We start from the raw sequence: 23,055 nt of genomic DNA on the forward strand, positions 1-23,055 counted from the left end.
GCTTTCAAAGAAGCAACCTATCGTGATGCTATCGACGTGTGAAATTGAATATGTGGTAGCATCTTGGTGTGTATGTCATGCGATATGGCTTAGAAACTTGTTGAGCAAGATGGAACTAAAGAAACTAGGTGCAATCGTGATTCAAGTTGAGAACAAATCAACAATTGAGTTGGCAAAGAACCCAGTGAACCATGAAAGAAGCAAACACATTGACTTTCATTTTCACTTTATCCGTGATCATGTGAAGAAAGGAAGTGTGGAATTAGTGCATATGGCAAGTCAGGATCAAATTGCGGATATCTTCACAAAATCGCTACTGAAAGTACTTTTTGACAAATACAAGAAGATGATTGGCATGATGGATGGTAGAAACGTTTAAGTCTATGGGGGAGTTTTGTTGAATAAACTTTAAAAGTTAGTTTGTGGGTTTTAAAATTATAAGTTACTAGAAAATAAAATAATGAGAGTTTTGATAGATGAAAAGTCAAAAGTTGTGAGTAAGATTTTATTATGTTGTTAGTGGAGTTTTAAGACCATAATGAAGACATGATGTGATTCCACTAGCACAATTAGAATGATTCTTGACATTCTTAGGAATCATCTTGAGTTGGTTATGAGATAGGCACTTTATCATAGAATTGGATCAAGGTTCTATGAACAAGAACTCACCAAAACTAGTGCCAAAACACAAACTCATATGGAAGTTCCAATTATTGTCAAATTGAACCGATTAAAATGAGAGGAAAAGTAAATGAACCGATTGAAACTCTAAAGAAAGCAATTGAACCGAACAAAACATGAAAAGGAGCTACTGAACTGAATTAAAACAGTAAGAAATTGAAAAGAACCGAACAAAAGTGCAAGAAAAGGAAGATGAACCGAATAAAAGAAACTACACTTGTTTTAGAGTTCATATGGACATGGAAATGGAAGAACTAAATGGAGAAGAGAGGAAACTTATGTGGATGACGAACTTGATTGATGAGCACGCCACTTGAAGTGTGATTGCTCCAAGATAAGTGTGAATTGCCGCCACTTGAGGGAACCAAGGCTCTCAAGATGAGATTAGGAAGAGGAGAAATCAAATCTCACTCACTCAATCACCAAATTGGGAGAGTTTCTTTACTACAAATTCCAAATCTGCATTATGAAGGACCTAAGCCCTCCTTTTATAGGAACAAGGGCTGGTTATGAAGCTTACAAAACAAGCTAACCAAAAGTCCTTTGCATGCTACTCACTTCTAGCACCTAAAGTGAAGCATGAAGAGTCACCTTCTAGAAAATTCTAAACTAATGCCTAAAGATGCTTTTACAAAAGAGGTATCTAAGGTTTCCCTCTAAGCACCTTTCCTAAAAACTATGTATTTAAACATTCTATATTATTTACAAATTTATAAAAGAAACTATAAAGAGAGATATTTAAATGAAGCCTATTCTTGAAAGCTTGTAGACTTCTTTGGCTTTATGGCTTGATCCTCTCTTTATTTTATGTCTTCTTTTTAATTTTGAAAAGACTAGAAGGAAGAACTTCAAATGTGTAGGTGAATGACCTCTCCCTTCATTAATAAAAGCCTCCTTTATTTGATTCTCATCAAGACTTTTCTAAAAGAGTTTCCTAAAGCCTATAAATAGGATGCTCTCTCAGTTGTAAGATACACCGCAGAAAGAAATACAATAGAGAGAAAAATACATGAAGAAGAGTGTCTTTTTAGAGAAAATTCAAGTATTAGTGGTTGTATGTTTTTCATCCTGTTGATAACAATTTCCTTTTCAAATTAAACTTCATCAACTCAGTTCAGCGTTTGGGTGTTTCTTATCATTTTGAACATGAAATTGATGAAGCATTGCATAAAATCTATGAGATTTCAACAAAGGAGAATAACATAGTAAGTTATGATGATGATCTTCATCATCTCGCTTTGCTCTTCCGCTTGCTTAGACAACAAGAATATCGTATTTCATCAGGTATGATCTTACCACGTTCATCTTTAATTCCTCATCTGCATTTACACTTTTCATTATATCACTATTTCTTGCTATAAAAAAGAAGAAGGATATTTTGGGATACTCCAACCCAATTTATCCTAAAGAATTTCCGTCGTTAAACAAAATTAATACATTATACCTCATGTTCCAGTTTGTATAACTGATTCATGATGGGAAAAACGCACGCGGAAACAACACACATAATCACGAATCAACTGCAGAAAAATAAACGACACTAGATTTAACGTGGTTCAGTCGCCAACTGCAACCTACATCCACCCGGGCAACTATTAGGTTTACATTATATCCTGTTGCACACCAATTACAAGTACAATGATCTCTTTAAATAGAGATAAATAGAGATAATAAAGGGCCATAATAATTAAGCCCACTCACTAAACATGTGTCTAGCCAGCCCAACCCAATTGGTCCTGGCTTCATACCCAACAATCTCTTACTTGAAGCCACGGAACAATGTTCACCTACGCTTCAACTGTGTACATGGTGTCTTGTCAGCCCAACCCAATTGGTCTTGACTTCATACCAACAATCTCCCACTTGAAGTCACGGAACAATGTTCACCTGCGCTTCAACTGTGTACATGTACTTCTGTAATTTGTCGATGGAACTCATTGTTCCACCTCTAGTTGCCACCATCCTTCTTAATCATTTTGAAGACTTCGTTAAAACTCCCCTGAGTTTCAACACGTCAGTCACTGACCCGTTCTCTGTTCCTACCGACTCCCACTTACAGGAACTGCCGGATCCTGGAACAACCTGAGAACAAACACTCTCCATATTCAACAAGAATTTTTCTAGAGAAGTTTCAACCGCTGGAATACTGGTTCTCCTAACCCACTGTCATCTGGGAACCTTAGCTGAAGCACGACCCGTGCTCCCACTGCCACAAGTACCTCTGACTGGTCTACCTGAACCTTTCCATGCTCGTTCATCCTGAATCTGACCTGTGGCTCTGGGTTTTTCTCTTGTAAAGACAACCCTCTTTTGCCCACGAGATTCTGTGAACCGGACTTTGTTTATCTTCTGAACTGGGATGGTCACTCCCTCAGACACGGTAATCTGACTATATACAACGAACCTCTCTTTTTTTCGCAGGCTATGATAAGATTTCCCTTGACGACCTTCCACTACTGATTTCTGAACTTCACTTCATGTCCCTGTTCGTCCAACTGCCTAACAGAAATCAAACTTTTCCTCAAGCTTAGAACAACTCTGACATCCTTCAAAGTCCAAAAACCAACTGGTGTCTTCAACACTATGTCACCCATGCCCGCGTAACATCAAGAGTTCTATTGTCCGCTAGTCTTACCTTTCCAAAGTCTCCAATAACTAGATTCTGCAATGCTTCAGAATCCATGACCCAGGAATCCACACTGCTCTCCGCACAACAGACTAAAAGGTCCTCGTCCGCGGAATCTTCTGCAATGCTGACTTGTTTATCATTTGGGCATTGATTCCTGAAATGCCCCACCTCCTTGCAGTTCCAACATGTTACACTTGAGCAATCCCAAGTCTTTGACTGACTCCTTCCGTTGTTCTTGCTCCCACTATCTCTGATATTTCTCTTACCTCTCATGACATATAGCGATTCACTAGATAATTCCCCAGAACTCCTTCTTCGGACATCCTCGCCAAGAATGAGATCACGAATCTTCTCAAAAGTGAATCCATCGGATCCCGCTGAACTGGTAACTGCTGTAACCGTTCCGGACCAACTGTCAGGCAAAGACGATAACAGTAGTAAAGCTTGAACTTCATCATCGAACTTAATGCCCACTGACATAAGTCTGGCTAAGATCAAATTCGTTTTATTGATGTGCTCAGTAACTGAACTGTCTTCCTTCATCCTTGTGTTTACCAATTCTCTAATCAGAAACACCTTGTTTGCAGCAGATGGCTTCTCGTACATGTTAGACAATGCTTCCATGATACCTTTCGCTATCTTCTCCTTCAAAATGTTGAACGCAACATTCTTACTCAAAGAGAGTCGGATAACGGACATAGCTTTCCGATCCAAACCTACCCACTCTGCATTAGACATCTTTTCTGGCTTGTCATCCAAAGCCACATCCAAATCTTTTTGAACTAGCAAATCCTCAATTTGCATTTTCCACCAACTGAAATCTATACTATCAAATTTTTCAATTCGGAACCTCCCTTCTTCTGTCATCTCAAATGACTAGACGAGATACTCGGTACAACTGATTTCAGATCTTGGCAATCTTTTTTTTTTTAAATCAAGAAAAAAAAATTGCACCACCCAAAATCACTCACCAACAGACCTGGTCGCAGTCCCCACTGCCCTGGCGCTCCGCACCACCACCGTCGCTGGTCACCGCTGTTGTGAAGCAGATTTGGGAAACCCTAAGCCTTAGGACGCTGCAAAACCCCTGCAAAACCCTAGCTTTGGGATGTTGTTGCCGCCTCTGCGAAACCCTAACTTTGGGACATTGTTGCCGCCTCTGCGAAACCCTAACTCTGGGACGCTACTGCAACCGCAATTTTCACATCTCGTCGATTAATTTCTGCTGATCGGATCTCTAGTGTGTAAACGAACCAAGCCTTTGATACCACTTGATGGGAAAAACGCACGCGGAAACAACACACATAATCACGAATCAACTGCAGAAAAATAAACGACACAAGATTTAACGTGGTTCAGTCGCCAACTGCAACCTACATCCACCCGGGCAACTATTAGGTTTACATTATATCCAGTTGCACACCAATTACAAGTACAATGATCTCTTTAAATAGAGATAAATAGAGATAATAAAGGGACATAATAATTAAGCCCACTTACTAAACATGTGTCTAGTCAGTCCAACCCAATTGGTCCTGGCTTCATACCTAAAAATTCCATGAACATATTGAAATTGCACGTGTTATAGAAATGTCATGTAGTCAAGTTTAGAAGAAAGATATGTTCAAACCAATTTGTAAATTTTTATTAAATTTAAATTTAGAAATTTTTATTGCACAACCTAAATGAAAATTACTTCATCAAAATTAAGTTGATTTGAACATACTATGGTGCATTTTTTACATTTTTTAAATAGAAAACTATATAAGAAAGAGAATAAAAATATCTATAATAATTTAAAAAACTATAAATAAATATTTATTAATAATAAAAAATTATATCAAATATTAATATTATTTAATTACTAAAATAGTATTTAATTTAATTAATATAATAATTAATTATTTTTATTTTCTAAAAAATGATTTTTACTTAATAATATTCTTATAGGGATATAATAGTCTCTTTCAATCTTATTCTTTAAACAAAATTAAAGTAAACTTTCTAATGATTAGCAGGTGGGTTATCTCCTCATTGGTTGATCTACCAGAATATATGAAATTATGTTATAAGACACTTTTGCATATTTTTGAAGAAACAGAGCAGGAGTTGAGAATCAAGGAAAAGAAGACTTCGTCAAGTATGCTAAAAAAGAAGTACGGTTAATTATTTTTTAAATTGTTACTTTTAAAATTTTGTTTTTTCAATAGAAAATATCAAACTAATTGCATATTAGATTGCTTATATATTTGGTCATAACATTTTTTGCATTTGAAATCTCGAGTAATATTTTATTTTCTCATAAATAATTTTCAATGGTTGGAAGAATTAGGAAAATAGTCTTTTATTATGTACAATTAAAAATTCATAATGTTAGAATTAAATTATAATTTTTTACGAGTATGGTTATAAGTCATTCATATTAAATTTTTTAACGTATGTAATTTTTTTAAAGATTCTAACACTAGAACATGTTTGACCTATATTTTTTATTTTTATTTTATAAAAGTTTTCATATTAGACATCACTATACAACTTGACATCTGAGCTAGATTGATACTTCGAGTAACAATAATCATATGTCATCACATGAAAAAAGTATTATTATTAAAAAAAATAAAAAAAATACAAAAATATGGGAGAATTAGACCAAAACTCATATGTTAACAAAAACGATACATAGGTAGACTATACCTATTCATAAAGAATTCTAGGAGTAGACTAGATAAAAGCCTACTATACCGATGAAATGATTATCTATGAATAAATCTTAAATTAGTCAACTTATCAGAACACACATCCCCTTCACGAAAAATACGAGTGACCCTAAACTTGATTTTCCCACAGTAATTAAGACAAGTATTTCATCGATTACGAAACATCCACGAAACATCAGTCCTAGCAGTAAATGCAACACAAATCAAAGCAGAATCACATTCAAGCTCGACATTAGTAAGCCCCATCTTTTGAGCTTCCTCCATAGCATGTACAACTCCATAAAACTCAGCAACCATAACAGTCTGAACTTCAGGAAACGCAGAGAAAGAACAAATAAACTCCCTCATACTCCCATGAAAAATACGTCCACAAGTAGCAAGACCAGGATACCCCCTAGCAACCCCATCAGTGTTAATTTTAACCCATCCTGGTGAAGGAAACTCCCATCTAATAGAAAGAGGACAAAGAACTTTACCACTATGACGATTAGTACCAAAAAACTTAATCACGCTGAAATCCAACATATCATTCTTCATTGAAGCTTTAGACGAATTTTTCACTAGACAAATTAAATCTTTAATTACCGAAATAGCCCTAAAAACCTCAACCTTATCATGAAATCTAGCATAATTCCTCATACGCCATATCATCAAAATAGCAAAAGTTATCATAGCAAGCTTAATCAATTTAGCCAAAGGACTATCACTCTTAATAAAAGAAAGAAGATCATCCTTATTAGAGAAAAGAGAAGTAAAAAAAATTTGTCGAACCCAACTCAAAAAATAAATGTTAAATAGATTCCTCACGCTTTTCACAAAGCGTACACATAGAACATATATGCAAACCTTTATTTTGAATATGTTGATCTGTAGGAAGCCGCCTATGAAAAACTTTCTAGAGTACAGTTTTGGAAGGCGGAATAGATGAAAACCAAATGAATTTACCCCAACCACAGGAAACTCCTAGTTCTAAGAAAAAATCCTAGCCGATTTAAGAATGAAACGACCAAACTCATCTAGAATCCAATTAGGAATATCATGTTCCTCCCTAACCATGATATGATTAAAAAAATGAGGCATCTACGGTAAAGATAAGGGAATATTCCAATCACAACTTGTCCAAAACTGAGAGACTGTATTTGGAATGCTAGCACCATCTGATTACCCTGCAATATTTGCTAAACAAGTAGTATAACACCATTTATCATTTCCATAAATTAATAAAAGAACATGTACCAAAAGTCTAAGAAGTATAATCAAGTATAGTAAAATAAAACTGCTTGATTCCAAGCTACAGAGATGAGGATCTATAAACCATTCTAAACTCGTCTTTTGATTTAAGAAACCTACTTTTAAGAGAAAAGACCAAGGCTTGTTGCTATAAGCAAAGTTCCAAGCAAGCTTAAGAAGATATGCATTATTTTCATGATGAAGATGAATAATCTTTAAATCTCCATTCTCAAGAGGAGAAAACAAATTGATCCCATTTCATGGTGACTATATGATATGAGTTGATTTTAGATTGCACATTTTAAAGGTTTCGCTTTTGTTTAGATTTTGGATTTTAGCAATTTAAAGGTGTGAACCCTAAGAAGATCCCCACTGGATATGAACTTAACCAAGTGGTTAAGTGTGAAGGTTCACTTGATAAGGGCAAAGAGGAAAACACAATAATATGGTGATAAAAGCCGAAAGAAATTAAGGTGAAGACAAAACTTTGAACAAGACAAACAAGAAAAGCACGAAAAAGACACAAGGAAACTTACTTAACTTTAATTATGAAGATTTGAAAGGTTTTAGAAATTGAGAAAGCAAGTGGGATTAAACTCCACAATTACGAAAAAAATTTGTCATATAGTTAAAACCTCTTTTCGTAAGTGAAATTTGGAAAGTAAATGCACTTGAAACATTTTGTGTAGTTTTTGCTTCCTTTTTTTTTTTGTCCTGAATTGACAGATTCAAATTTCCAGATGATTTTGTGCATGCGGATGGGATTCACTTTTCAATTTTTAAAAAAGATAAGATATTGGGATTCAAGTTATATGAACGCTTGTAATCTATGTTTGGAATTAAATCAACCATTACTCTAACAACTTCTAAATTGGTTTTAGTTCTTCACAATTAAAATAAAAATAAGCAAAAAAAATGAAAGACTCCTAGAACACTAAGAACATCAGCGCAAGGAAAAGTGAGAAGAGAAAAAAATTCGACAGAAAACGGAATTCACAAAGCGAAATTTAAAGTGTTTAATGAATAAAAAGATAGAAACGGTAAATGACAGGAATTTAAAGGTGAAATTTAAATTTCTTGAATATAAAAGCGAGAATTTAAAAATGTGCAGAAATTTAAAGGCAAAATATCAAGTCAGCAATATAAGCACAAAATAACCATGCTCTGAATACCACATCATGTGAGTTGATTTTAGATTTCACATTTTAAAGGTTTCACTTTTGTTTAGATTTTGGATTTTAGCAATTTAAAGGTGAGAACCCTAAGAAGATCCCCATTGGGCACAAACATAACCAAGTGGTTAAGTAAGTGTGAAGGTTCACTTCACAAGGGCAAAGAGAAAAACACAATAATATGGTGACAATGATGTAAAGGTGCGGAATTGAAGAGAACATGAAAAAGGAAACGAAACAAGACTAAAATGATAAAGAATGACCGAATGGAAGGAACGTTAAAGAACATGAAATGGAAATGGATAATGGAACAAATAAAGAAGGAAAAAGATGAAGGGATGAAAAGAACTTATGGATGAGAAAGGGAATTCACGCCACTTGGAGCAGAGGGACTCCAAGATGAGTGATGCAAGAGTCACCATTTGAGATGTCACTCACTCAATATAAGACTCAGAGTTGCAACTTAGGATACTATCCATCCAAGATAAGATCCAGATAAAAAGGAGTACTCAAAATCTCAATTCCCTCAAACAGAGTTTCTTTACTCAAAATTTCAATGTGTAAATACATGGAGGAAGACACCCTTTAATAGGAAGGAGTAACTTGGAGGGCAAGATGAGTGAGAGGTAGAAAAGGAAGGGGAGAGGGGCTGCCTAGGGTGTTGACCATGGTCAAAACCATCCCTTAGGCATAACTTCTAGAAGTTAGCGCTATATTCTAACCCTAATGGACTAGGCACAAGCTAAAGTGATAAATACACCCCCTTATTATGCTAAATAAACCTACTCTAGCCTATTCTACTATTTGGACCCCAAAAGTGAGCCCAAATTATTTACAACATGTTTTTACATTTAAGAAGACCAGAAGAAAGAATAGTTGATGTTCTGGTGTATGCCCCGTTCTTCTTCTGGTAAGGTCTGTCAGATCTTTGGTGGGTCCTTGACTTGATTGTTGAGATGACTGCTGACTGTGTGAATTGTCTCTTGAATCCTTGGTCATCTATTTGTCTTCTTGGATTATATCACTGTGCCTTTTCTCAGAATACCACCAGTCCAAATAAAATTTAGATACCACTGCTTAACTTGATTAAGAAGTGAAATAGGTCATTTATACATATTAAAGTTATAAGCTAGAAATCCAATAATCACCATATTGACCAACTGAATTCGACACACGAGGAAACGTGTCTCCTGTTAGAATGTATGGCTTTAAACTAGAAGGGGGGGTGAATTGTTTAAAGGGGGTTTTCGCAAACTTTTTAAGCTAGAATGAAATTCTTTGCAAGAAACCAGATTAAGAATTCAGTTAGCCAAGAAACAGAACTCAAAACAGTAAAGCACCAGAAAAACAATCGGTTGTTTTGCAGAAACAATCGGTTGTTTATACCAGTAAAAATAACAACAACTGAATTTAAAGAGTTTAAGGAAGAAAGAGATGCACAAAAAGTTTATACTGGTTCACTCTTAAACCAAGAGCTACATCCAGTTTCCCAGAAACCACTAGGGAATCCACTAGGTAATCAAAACCAGATTACATACACACACCACTAAAGAAGTGACCTTGATTCCCTCAAGAAACACACTTCCTTTGGCTCAGCACACACACACACCAAGAATGTTGATCTTGACAACCTCAAGAGCACACAACCCTTCTTGGCTTTACAAGACCAGAATGTACACAGTTTCAGAACGAATTACACTTGTTAAAGAATCAACTGAAATCAATACAAATGTAATCTTATTCCACTTCTCTCTTGAATAACCAAAGCTCAAAGTGAAAACTCAAATGTTTGAAAGATCTTTGTGAAAAACTCAAATATGTTTTTCTTTCTTGTTTTTTGTTATAAAACATTAACAAACTATTTATAGCATTCAAATCTTGGTTAAAGCATTTAAAGCAGAAGCGTATTCAGTTATAAAATCATTTAAAGCTCACTAAACTAACAAAACTGATTCTATTAGAGTTTTCATACAAACAATCGATTGAAAGAGCGAATCAATCGGTTGTTTTGGTTTGACAGCAAGTCAACCAATCAAAACAATTTTCAAACTTTTTCAAAAATACCTAAGTATAAAACAATCGGTTATTTCGACAAAACAACAGGTTGTTTTTCACTTCGTTTGAAAAACACTTTAAACTTAAAAGATTTGAAAACACTTAAGTTTTAGATTCAACAAAGAGTGGATTACAAAGATAAACTACCCCAGATCCTACTCTAAAACACATCAGCAACTTCAAGCAATTCTAACCTTCCATCAAACGCTAGGATTTGGATTCTTCAAAGCTTTGATCATACTTGATTCTACAATCTCCCCCTATTTGATGAAAACAAATCCCTGGTTTTGGACTTGATTGAATATGAAGCAGATCCTGCAAAATAAAGTTTAAGCAACATACAACATCTATGGCAGCAGGTTAGAGTAGTACAAAAAACTTGTGCTTTGCTTAACCAAAACAGCAGTCAAAAACCAACCAAAACATCAGCAGCAAAGCAGCAGAAACATTAATTACTTAAACAAATAGAGTTTACAAAATTAAAGAAAACACAACCCCCAATTTGTCTTCACAAATAGACTATAAGAAGAGATAAAACATAAATTGTTCCAGATAAAACAAAATTTAAAGGAAAAGGCACTTAAACTGATACAGAGAAAAAACAATCGGTTGTTTCGAGCTTTCAACCGGTTGTTTTTCTTCAGTCATCCTTACCATATTGAAGCTCAAAGATCTGTTTCTGAACAGCTTCAATCTGTTCATCCAGGGTCAGAAAACGAGTGTCCATGCTCTGGAATCTGTTGTCAATGCTCTGGAAATTGGTCACACAAAGATCATGGAGATTTCTTTGATTTTCAGCAAAGCCATCAAGCCTATTCACCATGTATCTTTCAAAAGAAGACATAGAAGGAATCTCATCCCCTTGATGTCCTGCACTTGTTCCAGCATCAAGTTAGTTGCAGGTTGTTCATCATTGTGGATATCCATATCAGCAGCTTGATCTTCTTCATCAAAATTAGCAGCTGCAGCACTTGATGAACCACCATGATCACCATCTTTGCTCACCCATCTTCCATTTATTTTAGTGAATCCCATCTTGCTTAGAGAACCATTATTCATTTCTTGTGTTGATTTAACCAGCTCAGAGGTCTCATCTTCAAGATTCACTTCAAAATAGAGCAAGAATTTAGAGATTAAAACAACATAGGGATAGTGGTAGTCACTTAACCTCATGGATTTTTGCATATGTTCTTTGATGATATGAATCCAGTTGATCTTGATCTTCTTCATGATGCAGTAGATATAAACAAGATCTTCTTCTGTTAAAACAGAATGGTTGCTCCCCCTTGGAGTTAGAATCCAAGTAACAATAAGAGCAAGCACCCTTTCATCTAACTTCAAGCCTCCAACAGAACAAGTTCTCACTTGGGCTTGCTAATTCTTCAAACAACTCTTGTAGTATTGGACTTTGTTGAAATCTTCCACAACTCCAAGATTTCCTTTATTAATCCTTAGACCAACATACTTTAATCCAGCTACTGCAGCCTACACATCATGGGTAATCTCCATGTCTACACCTTTCACATGAGAAACAAGGTTGTTTCCTTCAAATTTAAGGTTGGTGTAGAATACCCGAATCAAGTCAGGGTATATGTTTCCCTTCATCTCCAAGAATCTTCTCAGCAATTGATCCTTGAGAAGCTTTCTCACATTGTCTAGCTTTTGGCTTTTCAGCCAATCAAAGGAGACCACTTTTGGATTCTTGATCACCTTTGTGCTTCTCTCAAAACGATATCTCTCAATGAGCTCATTATCCCCTGAAAACCAAGCCTCAAGTCTCCCTCCAGACCTTACAACTCTTGTTTTGATCCTCTTTGATGTAGGTGGAGTGGACTCCATGATTGCAGAAAAAAGAGGTAAAGGTTCACATACAAAGAGAGCAAGAGATGTTGCAAGAGATGACTCAATTGATTGTTTTTGTGAGAGAGAACTGCTGCACCATATTTTATAACATAATTGAACCCTATTGTGATCAATTGGTATGAGTGGGTTTCAGTCTTCAAGAACAAAAGACTGGACCAAGACCTGCACAAAAAACGTCAGAAAAAAGAAGAAAACCACATGATCATCACATGTGATCTTTGACTAGTCATAAAGGCTCTTGAATTTTCAAGATATGGATTATATTCCTTTATGACATGTTGTAACTTCCTCCAGAACACAATCAGGCTTTCAAGACAGCTTTATTGACTCAGGATCCTTTCATAATTGAGATCTGCAATAGAAAGAATAGAGGAATTAATTCAATTCTTTCATAGTGTTGTCAAAGAAGAAACAATCGGCTGTTTCGAGGAAACAATCGGTTGTTTTTCTGCAGCATGTTTGACAGATTGAGATTTTCAAATAGAGACTGAGAAAGGTTCAAAACAGGTGTAAGTGTTCATTTGAAAAAAAGAGAATTAAACATGAAATAGTAATCAAAATCAAAGGCAGAGATAAGGAAGGTCTTATCCTTTTATGAAGTCCCTTCAATGAGTCATTTGTTTGTGATCAAGAAGCTTCATTTGACTTTGAAAAGACTTGGACTGGTACACACCCTTAATTCAGTTCCAGTCTTAATCCTTTCCTTCCAAGAACTTGATCAGATGACTCAGAACCTCATGTTCTTCTAGTTTCCCTGCATAAAAATGAATTCAAGCAACAAGGTTTGGTCCCCTTACAAATGAGGGTCCATTTGATTTATTTTTATCATTTGAAACCTCACAGCCTTTGGGAATCCATTTCATAAAACCTCTGGGAACAGAATATTTCCTTATTTTGCAGAATCTGACAGAATGACCTCTTTTCATGCAATAAAAGCATGTATCAACTGGTTGTTTCGACTTAACAATCGGTTGTTTTACTGGCTGTTTTGTGGATTAAAACCTAATCCAGCTCTTCCAAAAACACAATTTTGAGATGCCAAGACATTCTCAAAGTTGGATTTTCCCTTGGAAAGCTTATCCACAGTTCTAACAAGATAATGTACTTTTTTTCAAGATTTTCACAAGCAAGAGAGTCACACACATGAGAAGAGTTTTTGCAATGTTTTTCAAGTTTTTCAAACTCAATTTTTGAGTTTTTCAGCTCTTCTTCAAGTGTCTTAACCCTCTTTTCAAGCCAGTTGTTAAGCCCTTTCAAATGGTTGTTTGAGAGAACCAATCGGTTAGCTTCTTCATGAGTTTCTTGAAAAGCTTGAAGCAATTTACTATAATTTTCAACACTTAGGGAAGCACATGAACTAACATTGCTTGAGCTACATGACTCATCATCTCTTTCTACAATCAAGCATATGTTTGCTTTTTCATCTTCACTTGATGAGGAGCTTGATGAGGAGACTTCATTCTCATCCCAAGCAATATATGCTCTTCTTGATTTTCCCTTTTTCTCCTTGTGGCTTGATTTCTTTTCATTGCTTTCTTTGTTTGGGCAATCAGCTTTAATGTGCCCTTGTTCACCACAACCAAAGCAAGTATAATTGTTAGAATTGAAATCACTGGTTTTCTTGTTGTCATACCTTTCTTTGTTGCAATTTCTCTTCAAGAATCTACTAAACTTCTTGGACAGCAAACTAAGGTTTTCTTCTTCACTTTCATCACTTGATTCTTGCTTGCTTTTCTGCTTGGCAGCTTTCAAGGCAATGCTTCTCACATGCTTGTCTTCACTCTCTTGAACATTGAGTCTATTCATTTCTAACTCATGTTCTCTAAGCTTACCAAACAATAAAGCCGTTGTCAAGGATGTCAAATCTTTTGAATCAAAAATTGTTGTCACCTTAGGTTGCCATGATCTATCAAGAAACTTGAGGATTTTGATGTTTAGTTCTTCTTTATCAAAGTTTTCCCAAGGCTCATAAGGTGGTTGATGATGTGGGTGAACCTCTTTTGTACTTCAGCGATTGACTCACCTTTAAGCATTCTAAACATTTCATATTCATGAATTAGAGTATGCTTTCTGGCTCTCTTCACATCATTGGTTCCTTCATGAGTCACCTCCAAAGTGTCCCACATCTCTTTGGCCGATGAGCATTGAGAAATCCTGAAAAATTCATCCGAATTTAAGGCAGATGTTATGATGTTCTTAGCAATACAATCAAATTTGGCCTTCTTGTTTTCAGAATCAGCCCATTGAGACCAAGGTTTTTCAATGGAAGATCCATTTTTTTCATGTTTTGGAATAAAGGGGTCATTTTCAATTGCATTCCAAATTCCCTTGTTAAGAGATTCAACAAAGATTTTCATTCTAACTTTCCAGAATTGGTAATTCAAACCACAGAAAAGAGGTGGTCTGTTGATTGAAGCACCCTTTCCAAAAGGTAGTTTGTCTGCCATTGAAAAAAGGTTTTAGGATCAAACTTGAGTATTTTTCAAGTACCAAGTTTTGATACCAATTGTTAGAATGTATGGCTTTAAACTAGAGGGTGGTGAATGGTTTAAAGGGGGTTTTCGCAAAGTTTTTAAGATAAAATGAAATTATTTGCAAGAAACCAGATTAGGAATTCAGTTAGCAAAGAACACAACTCAAAACAGTAAAGCACCAGAAAAACAATTGGTTGTTTCGCAGAAACAATCGGTTGTTTGTACCAGTAAAAATAACAATAACTGAAATTAAAGAGTTTAAGGAAGAGAGAGATGCACAAACAGTTTATACTGGTTCACTCTTGAACCAAGAGCTCTATCCAGTTTCCCAGAAACCACTGGGGAATCCACTAGGTAATCAAATCCAGATTACATACACACACCACCAAAGAAGTGACCTTGATCCCTTCAAGAAACACACTTCCTTTGGCTCAACACACACACACACACCAAGAATGTTGATCTTGACAACCTCAAGAGCACACAACCCTTCTTGGCTTTACAAAACTAGAATGTACACAAGTTCCAGAACGAATTACACTGTTACAGAATAAACTAAAATCAATGCAGAGTAATCCTATTCCACTTCTCTCTTGAATAACCAAAGCTAAAAGTTAAAACTCAAATGCTTAAAAGCTCTTTGAAAAACTCAAATCTGTTTTTCCTTCTTGTTGTTTGTCATAAAACATTAACAAACTATTTATAGTATTCAAATCTTGGTCAAAGCCTTTAAAGCAGGAGCGTATTCGGTTATGAAATCAATTAAAGCTTATTCAACTAACCAAACTTATTCTGTTAGGATTTCAAACAAACAATCAGTTGAAAAAGCGAATCAATCAGTTGTTTTGGTTTGACAGCAAGTCAACCATCCAAAACTCTTTCAAAAACACCTAAGTATAAAACAATCGGTTGTTTTGACAAAACAACAGGTTGTTTTTCACTTAGTTTGAAAAAAATTTAAACTTAAAAGATTTGAAAACACTTAAGCTTTAGATTCAACAAAGAGTGGATTACAAAGATAAACTACCCCATATCCTACTCTAAAACACATCAGCAACTTCAAGCAACTCCAGCCTTCCATCAAACGCTAGGATTTGGATTCTTCAAATTTTTGATCATACTTGATTCTACATCTCCAATGTAAAAAAATGCTAAATTACTTTGTTGTTTTTACATTAAGAGTCAAAAGTCAATTTGTTTTAATAGTTTTAAAAAAAAAGTCAGTTTTTTCTTAATTTTTTTTAAAAAGTTAGCAATTTGATCCTTATATTAAATTGACATGAACGATGTTAAGTGGTAATGATGTGAAACAAAATAACATTATTATGCACACATAAACTATGCAGTTAGATACACATCATATATATGCAAATTTTTTTTTATGTGAAAAATCTATGTTTTTGGATGAACTTTTAAGGAGAACAAAATTAGAAAATAAGATTAAGAGTTGTAAGGCAAAAAATGATTGCATCTACATTTTACAGTATTTTATGAAGGGTTAGATTTTCCAAAGTTTACTTCTTATTCCTCAACTCCCTTATCTTCAACCCAAATATTTTATTTTAATAGCCATCAATCTAGTTAAAAACTTCAAGTTAGTTTGATTTATAAAGACATTGTTGTTTTATGCTTCATCTTTTTAATTAACAAACTAGGCCTACCAAGAAGCGGTCTTTGAATTATGAGAGAGATGGTTGAGAGTGGGAATATGAAAGAAAGGGGTCTAAAAAGTATTTGTATTAATTAGCAATAATTTTAAATTTTCAAAATAACTAAATTCTTATTAAAAATTTAGTATTGATAGGGTGACTTTACCTCATAGCTACGTTCTTACATCACGCTTTGTTGTAAGAACACAACTTTATTAAATAGTCGCCCTCTTAAAGAAATTTAATTTAAAAAATGTCACCACGTTTTGAAGGACAACGTCTGACTGTAAAAACGTCTTAAATATAATGTCGAAATAAGTCAGTTTTGCACTAGTAACTATCATATAAATACTAAACAGCTCACATTATATTTAATTGAATTATACAAGTTCATCAAAAAGGTATTTAGTTCTTAAAGTTGTTACTCATATGGATTATTATATGAAATAAATACAATTAATATTTTAATATAATAACTATTTAAAATTTTGTGAATTTTTGCAAGTGATAAGAATAGGAATTATGTATGATATTTGTACTTGGTTGAGGGTTTAAACTCATTTTAAGTTGGTATGTACATTAAAAAAAATTGAATTTTAAACCTGTATATAAGGGATGAGGTATTCTTAAAATTTATTATTTATTTTATTTTACTTATTTTTATTAAAAAGAATTCTATATAAACCAATTTATTAGTTTAAAAATGTGTTGTTTTCTTATAGTACCTGATGAAGAAGTTGTTTATTTGAATTCTCATATCCATAGACAATGAGTTAGGACTTGTAAGTAAACTTCACAACCACGAGTATTAGAGAACAATTTAAGTATTTTTTAATAATCACTACTAAAAAGTGGTTAAATAAAAATCAATTTTAAAAATAAAAAATAAAAAATATTATAATTAAAAAACAATTTTATAAATTAAAAAAGTTATTAATATTTAAAATAGTTTATAAATTTATAAACTAATTTTTAAATTGATAGTTAATTAATTAATATCTAATTAATTACAAAAATTTTAATTACTAATTTTAAAATTTAATAAAATAAAAAATTCTAATAGTAATAGTAAGTGCTTCAACAAAATAAAATGATATCACGAACTTATATCTTATATGTGCATGATGAGAATAAAAAACAGAATTTATTTCACTCGGTCCTTTTTTCTCACTTTTATTTTACAATTTCTTTTAATAATAATTTTATTATAATTATCTAATAAAATTAAAAATAAATAAAATTTTAAAATAATATAATAATATTATTGGTTGTCAAATGAGAATGTAAAAATATTAGAGTCTCTGCCAGGGTCACCACTTCAATTATTTAAAATTTACAATATACACTGTAAATCCATGCGAAAGAAACGTGTTTCCTACGAAAATAGTGCAGACCATTAAATTTATAGATATTTGAAGATAAAATTCTTAATTTCTAATTTCTTTCTTTAATTATCAACAGTTTCGTGTCAACTTTATTTTCAAATTGCTGATAAGAAAAAAACATTATTTTCAAATATGAATAGATTATAAATTATATCACGTTAATTTTTATTAAGTTCCTACTTCCGCTGTATCTCATTGTTCATTTTCAATCTTTTAGCTAAGATGTTACATTTTTATGTATTTAACATTTAATCTACTTCATGCAGGAGGAATGTGATAGTCACATTCAACAAGTTAAACTATTAAAAGAGGATGTGAGGAAGAACCTTGTCTCACCTATTGATCATAACAATTTCTCTTTTAAATTGAACTTCATTGATTCTGTCCAACGTTTGGGTGTCTCTTACCATTTTGAGCATGAAATTAACACTCTTCTATGTCAAATTTATGACATTTCAACAGAGGACAATAATATCATAGTTCATAGCGATCATCTTTACCAAACGGCTCTACTCTTTAGGTTGTTTAGAGAGCATGGATACCGCATTTCTTCAAGTATGTGTTCATCTACTTTTAACCAATTTCTTTTTCAAAAACAATAACTTCTTTTGTGATGCTATTAAATTTATTCTTTGAGTTTGCTCTTTGAGCTACTTTGGTACTAGTTGTATTGCATCATCACATCATCGAGTCAACTATATACAAACAAGTCTAAACAAATTTAAATACTTTGTTCGAATCCAATTTTGAACTTTTCTTTGCATAGATGAATCATAAATGAGTTAATCAAGCTCAAGTTGGTTTGAAACAGATAACGAGACAGATGCATGTCTACATATTTTTAAATAAAGAAAAAGAAAAATTGAAGAACACGTGGTTTTGAAGAGACAAACTAGTGGAATAAAATAATGAGTTTCTTAACAAAAGTAAGGATGAAGTTAAATATGTAAGAGAAAGATAAAAATAGACTCACTATATCATTTATTATTTACTTTATACTACACTATTTGGTCACGTTGTATAAATGTGGTCTAAAAAGTAAAAATATTATAATTTTATAAATATGATTAATAAATTATTATAGATCATATATTTTGGATTATAAATGTATAAGTCACAGTCTTGTGTGTTATGAATTTTAAGAAAACAATAAATTAAAAATTATGATTAAAATAATAAAAATATGACATTTAATTATGATTATTTTAAATTATATTTAATTAAAGTTATTTTTAATATAAGAAACTATTTTTAAAACATGATTACTTTAATTCATATTTTTTAAATTGTAATATTTTTTTTTCTTAAGCAACACTAAACTTATCTACGGGTATATAATTGTTTTTTAAATATGAAAAGGAAACACCTTTTGTAAGTGTGTACCCCTTGTCTTATAAACTATTTATATTTAAGTCACAGATTTAAGGTGTTGTCTTTATAAATGAATAAACTACATTAGAATAAGTCTTGCTTAAACCAATAAAAATTAGTCTTACTCAATTTCAGAAATGAAAAGACAAATTTTATAAATATCAAGGGTAAGAGAGTATGATATCAGACTTGATCATGACCTCTAACTCTTGGTTACAATTCTCTTGTCTCTCACTTTCAATATGTTTCAATAGTGAAATATGAATCACATATATATTTCATTACTTTTGTTAATATTATTAATATTAATAAATATATTAATAATAATAATAATAATTATTATTATTATTATAATTATAATTATTATTATTATTATTACAATTTGTTTGGTATAGATTTTTGAAAAAAAGCAAAATACATCGGTTTATGTAGATTTATCAGTTATCAAAATTTTCTAACCACTAATAAATATAATTTGATCTAAATAAGCTTTAATTTCTTTTAAATTATACAACACTTATTATTTGTCAAAATAATTTTCAGTTTTAAGATTGGGTTTATAGGGTGACTCAAAACAAACTTATGCACAAATACACACTACAAGAAAATATGAAATTACATAACGATTATTACATACGGATAAAAAATCATATGTAAAATGAACGTTACATACAAATATTTACATACAGATTCTATTCAGTATGTAAATAAACATTACATATAGATTTTTCCGTATGTAAACCAAAGGTAATTACATACGACTATAATTCGTATGTAACTTTGGCACCATGAAGCGGGAATAATTACATACACATATAATCCATATGTAAGATATTTAAAATTTAATTCAAAAAATAGAAATTATTACATACAAATATAGTCCGTATGTAAACTATTTAAAAGTTTAATTAAAAAAATTGTTACATACGGATATAATCCGTATGTAACTTATTTCAAATTTAATTAATAAATAATAAAAAGTTTTACATACGGATTATATCCGTATGTAATGTATTGAAAATTTAATTAAAAAAAAATGGTTACATACGAATTATATTCGTATGTAACTTATTTTAAAATTAATTAAAAAATAACAAAAAGTGTTACATAAGGATTATATTCCTATGTAATGTATTAAAAATTTAATTAAAAAATACATTATTACATACAGATAAAATTTGTAGGTAACTTATTTCAAATTTAATTAAAAAATAACAAAAAGTATTACATACGAATATAATTCGTATGTAATTTATTAAAAATTTAATTTAAAAAACATAATTTGTGAATGATGTGATAGTTGGTAAGAAAAATAGAAATTATTTTAAAGATATAAAATATAGGCTTACAAATTTATCCATATAATTAAAAAAAATATTTGAATAATAAATTCTGATATATTTTTTTTAGGTTTGAACTAATTAAATTTTTCTAATATATAATATTCACAATTACTTGTATTTTTTTTAAAAATAAAAATATAATAGAAAATATTATTGTGTTAAATATAAATAAATTCATTAACTATATTAAAATTTATGAAAATAATATTTTTATTATATAAATTTGTTATTTTATATGACAATGTTTAGGATTTATATAATAATTTATTTTTTTATTTTTATTATTAATAATTATATGTTGTTATTAATAGTATAATTAAATATTTTTAAAATTGTTAAATAAATTTATATAATATTTATTTTTGTATATTGTATATTATAATAAAATGTGGGATACCCTTTTGGCCTTTTGGCTTCAAGTGTAGTATATGTTTTTATCACTTTAATATCTGGTATATGGGTCATTGATATTAAATTAATTTTTTTTTTAAAGAAAGGGTCAAGTGTAATGGCTTGCTATCGAGACTTCGTGCATAGCTGTTGTTAATAATATTAACAATATTTAATAATATTAACAATATTAATAATATTAACAATATTAATAATGTTTATAATATAAATGATATTAATAATATTAATAATATTTATATTACGAATAATAATAATAATAATATATATATATATAATAAAAATTATAATATGACAAAAGAATTTTTTTATGTAGTGATTAAAGCTTCTTTGATCAATCGTAGTTTACTAAACCATTATAGGTGATGTTAATTTACAAAACCGTCACCTATAGTATATGTGAACCTAAAATGTTTTCTTCAATTTTGTTCTTATTTTTTAGACCAAGTTTGATGTCGAGAAATTTTGAGAGAGAACGACTTCGGGTTATGGAAACTCAAGATGATGGACAAAGGTTGGTAAAGGAAAAGAGATTATAAAGGAGCTCAAAAGTTTCAACGGTAACACACAACAACGATGACAAGGAGAACATGAACAATAATTTCAAACTTGGGAACCCACTCGTTCAACACTGAAAATAGAGAAAAACTCATAAAAAAGAACAAATGTAGGAAAAACAACATAAAAATAATAAGGAAGACACATTACAAGGAATAAGAGCAATGCCAACAAGAGAGGTCACAAAAAAATACAACCGTGGGGAGCAGCGGAGAAGAAAACACAAAGACGAAAAGACCTGAAGCGAGAAATAAAAAAACATATAGACGACGGTTATGACCTAATAACCGTAGTCTATATTACAAACACAAATATAAGCGACAATTGCCTAAAAAACCCTAGTCTATCATGGTCATTATAGGCAATGGTTGGTCACCAAACCGTAGTCTTTATGCTCTAATTTAAATAGATGATGGTTATAATTAGAATCGTGGTCTATATGTTGATCTTATTTTCAAAATTGTCACTACATTTTTGTAGATGATGCTCCTTCTTAAATCACTGTCTGTACACGTCGTAAAACTCTCTTTTTGCACTAGTGATTGTGCAATATTTTCTCAATATTATATATTTGTACTTTTAATGCTAGATGAAAAGACTAGTCCAGGCTCACATGGCTAAGGCAAGACGGTGTCATACCAACCACATTCCAAAAATGGAGGAGTACATGGAAGTAAGAGGAATCTCATCTGCTTACCCTTTCTTGATGACCTTATCTTTCCTAGGCATGGAAGATACAACAAAGGAGGTCCTTATATGGGCAACGAATGAACCAACAATTATTGTAGCTTCTACAACTATAGCTAGAATCATGGATGACATTGTTGGAGATGAGGTATGTTAGAGACTAATTAATTTCTATTAATTTAACTAAAAAGAGAATGTGACAAAGTTTTTTATGGAACTACTGATAAATGCATCTAATTTTAAAAAATATGTCGAGAAGAAATAGTAATAATAGAATTATAATTTAAGTTTAACAATAAACATCTTTTTTATCTTATATAAAGAGTTGGCAATTGCAAAACTTTTAAAAATTTGAAAGAGGTAGACTGAATAATAATTTGGTAAGACCATTAATAAATCCTTTATGTTCTGTTAAAAATTGATTTTGTTGGGATTCATTTTTACTTTGCTATTTTTGTTTATGAAGGTTGAACAACAGAGAAAACATGTTGTTTCAAGCATTTATTGCTATATGAAGCAGCATAAAGTGTCAAGGAAATGTGCCATTGAAGAACTACAAAAGTTAGTTGAGGATGCTTGGAAGGACATAAATGATGCATGCTTAGCTCCTACTCAAGTACCAACGACTTTTCTTATGCGTGCAGTCAACTTTGCACGTGTGATCGATGTGTTTTACAAAGATGAAGATAACTATACAAATGCAGGAGGGATAATGAAGGATCATATTGAATCTTTATTAGTTAAAAAGATTTCCCTATAAGCTAGAAGCTTTGGTCTTTTATCAATTATTGTTGATCAACTTTGGTCTTTTATTAATTACATGTTGATTGAAT

At 31.9% G+C, this 23,055-nt stretch overlaps 2 pseudogenes; both read left to right on the forward strand.

The window, feature by feature from the left end:
- Window positions 1–25: 25 nt before the first annotated feature.
- Window positions 26–23,009, forward strand: LOC137806625 (probable terpene synthase 2; annotated as a pseudogene).
- On the forward strand, window positions 20,965–21,111 carry LOC137812018 (U2 spliceosomal RNA; annotated as a pseudogene).
- Window positions 23,010–23,055: the final 46 nt, after the last annotated feature.

This window comes from Phaseolus vulgaris, chromosome 11, assembly GCF_000499845.2.
Source record: "Phaseolus vulgaris cultivar G19833 chromosome 11, P. vulgaris v2.0, whole genome shotgun sequence".
NCBI classification, from domain to species: domain Eukaryota; kingdom Viridiplantae; phylum Streptophyta; class Magnoliopsida; order Fabales; family Fabaceae; genus Phaseolus; species Phaseolus vulgaris.